The sequence below is a fragment of the Dioscorea cayenensis genome, chromosome 20 (genome assembly GCF_009730915.1).
Source record: "Dioscorea cayenensis subsp. rotundata cultivar TDr96_F1 chromosome 20, TDr96_F1_v2_PseudoChromosome.rev07_lg8_w22 25.fasta, whole genome shotgun sequence".
NCBI classification, from domain to species: Eukaryota; Viridiplantae; Streptophyta; class Magnoliopsida; order Dioscoreales; family Dioscoreaceae; genus Dioscorea; species Dioscorea cayenensis.
The window spans coordinates 20,382,238-20,385,372 of record NC_052490.1 but is presented as its reverse complement, the minus strand read 5'-3'; positions in this window follow the sequence as shown (position 1 = coordinate 20,385,372).

Here is a 3,135-nt window from a genome sequence, read left to right as displayed (position 1 = left end):
TAGACACCGTTGTAGAGCCCACAAGAGAAAAAGGTCTAGCTCCTAGATTTTATGCCTTTGCATAACTAGATGATGCATCGACACTAGATGGTGTGAAGAAAGCTCCATTTAGCATCATGTCTTCTTCTGATCTCTAGTTCTAATTCCTCCATTCATCCAATGTCAAAATTTAATATGTAAGTCCTTATAAACACAATATTTTCTCATTGTATTTATTACAAATCCTAATAGCTTGTTTGTTTCCTATAAAACATATTCATTGCTCTATCAATACTTGTTGTCTAATTTATTTCATTTGTTTCATTCTATGTATATATTGATGGATTTTTTCTTTGAAGTAAACCTGGGTTTGCTTGCCACAATAGCTTGTTTGTATGTTGAGATGATGAATGAAGTAGTTATGTTACTGTATGTCATTGCCTTGGAGCATAGTCGTAGAAAAAAGAGACCGTGGATTGCCTATGATGGAGGTAGTAGGAAATTAATCATAGATGTGAATGTACATAAGCTAGTTTTTAAAAGTGACCTAGCTTGCATAGAGAGTACTCGTATGGATCGATGAGCATTCCATCGTTTATGCGAGTTACTTTCCACAACTGGTCAACTGGTTGATACTAGGAACATATGCGTTGAGAAAATGGTTGCATCCTTCCTTTATATTATTTCACATAATAAAAATATAGAGTATCAAAGAGGGAGTTTGTTAGATCAAGAGAGTCTACATTTTAAAGGTGTTCTAAATGCAATTTTGAAATGCCATAAAATTTTACTCAAAAAACTAGAACCAGTTCCTAAGAACTCAATTGATGAGAGGTGGCAATGGTTAAGGTAAAAAGAAACCTTTATTCAAATATTTATAGTTTACTATAAATGTATTCAAAAAATAAAAATCTCCTATACTAACATGAATTTGTTTTATAGAATTGTCTTGGAGCTTTAGGCGGAACATATGTCAAAGTAAATGTCCTTGCAATTGACAAGTCTAGGTACCGGACTAGGAAAAATGAGATTGCCACCAATTTCTTGGGAGTGTGCTCCCAAGACATGCAATTTATTTACATTCTACCAGGGTGGAAGGATTCAACAGCTGATTGTAGGGTGTTACGTGATGCGATTTCTAGGAGAAATGAGTCAAGGGTCCCCCAAGGTATAAAATGCTAATATAGTTAGCTTTGAAAATTGGTTATGTTGCGTAATTGTTGACCCTTAATCTTGATTTAAGTTATTACTATTTATGTGACGTCGGTTACCTGAATGGAGAAGGATTTCTTACACCTTTTAGGGGACAAAGATATCATTTAAATGATTGGAGGCAAGGGAGTCAACCAACCACATCTGAGGAGTTCTTCAATTACAAGCACTCTTCTGCTAGAAATGTCAATGAGCAATGTTTTGGCCTTTTGAAGGGAAGGTGGGCCATCTTAAGGGGAAGGTCATACTATCCAATGAAGACACAATCTAGGATTATTTATGCTTGTGCATTACTACACAATCATATTAGGAGAGAAATGCCTATCGATCCTTTAGACGAAACCATACCAGAAGACACTATAGAAGAAGAGTTGTATGGAAATAGGATTACCTTTGTTGAGACAACTGATTATTGGAAAACATGGCTTGCTAATTTGGCTATTGATATGTTCAATCGGTGGAAATGGATTAGGGGCCAACAAACCTAGTAAAATTAACTATGTTTGTTATGAAACTATTGGTGTTGTTTTGTTTTAAGTTGGTTTATGATGGTTATAATTATGTATTTGCCTATATGTTAAAGTGAAACACATATGTAAGAAGCATGTATGGATTTCTTTTCCTATGGGCAATGAACCCTTTGTTTTTATTGGCATTAACCTCACATATGATTTTTGAAAAAACAAAAGTTGATGTATGCATACTTTCTTTTCATCAAAATCAGATTCTTGAATGATGTAAACTATTTCTAATTTCTTCATATGGGACTTGAATAAAAAATAGTGTTATCTTTATTATCCTCATGCAACTTCTTTGATATAGGATGACTGAAAATGAGAATATGCATGGGATTGATACATCTGAAAGAAGAGGAAAGAGGCAAATAAAATAAAGCAAACATGTTTGGACTACATGAAAAGATGCATGTTTAATTGATTGCTTGGTTAGGCTTACTCAAAGTAGGCAATGGAAAGCTGATAATGGTCAATTTCGGGCTGGTTATTTGACTTAGTTGGAGAAATGGATGCATGAGAAGTTACATGATTATAATATCAAGGCTCACTTCACATTGAGTCAAGAGTGGAACTATAGAAAAGGCAATACCATGCCATTCAAGAATTGTTAGGCCCAAATGCAAGTGGGTTTGGTTGGAATGATAATGATAAATGCATTACTTGTGATGTTGCAGTGTTTAATGATTAGGTAAAGGTAATTTTATTTTATGCCTATATTTACCATTTACCTTGACCATGTAATGTTTAGGCTAAAAATTATTTGTTTGATTGTTTTCAGAGTCACCTAGGGGCTGCTTTTTTAAGGAATAAACCTTTTTCCATTCTTAGAGGAGTTAAGCCAAGTCTTTAGGAAAGACCGAGCCACAAGGGAAGGTGCTGAAGTTTCAGGCGATGTTGTTGAAGAAATTGAACATAAGGAGCATATGGCACTCATTGAACTTCCTGTAGGAGAAAACTTTTATGATTTCGAATTTGACACAAACATAATGGATAGAGAAGGAAATTCAAGTACACCTTATAAGAGCTTGACTCATGCAGATAATGTAGATGGCAATAGTAACAGCACTACTATAGACACTTCACAACCAGGCTCATCACATGCACCTACTAAGAAAAGTAAGCCTAGATGCTCCTTCAACCAAGATGGTGACTCTGATGAGTTCACAAACACCATTGGGTTAATTAAGACTATGGTGGAAAGTTCTGGAGAGCATATTTCAAGGCTTGCTAATTGCTTCCAATTTCTTGATATAGATGCAGAGGCAAAGAAGAAGGTTTTTGTTAAACTAGTTAAAATTGAAGGCTTGTCTGACAGGGAAAGAATCAGAGCTGGTGGGTTGATTATGGCTAACTCTACTAAAGTGTCATATTTTTTTCACTCCCAAATGAATACAAGAAAGAATATGTTGATTGGGTCTTGGGTGGTTGT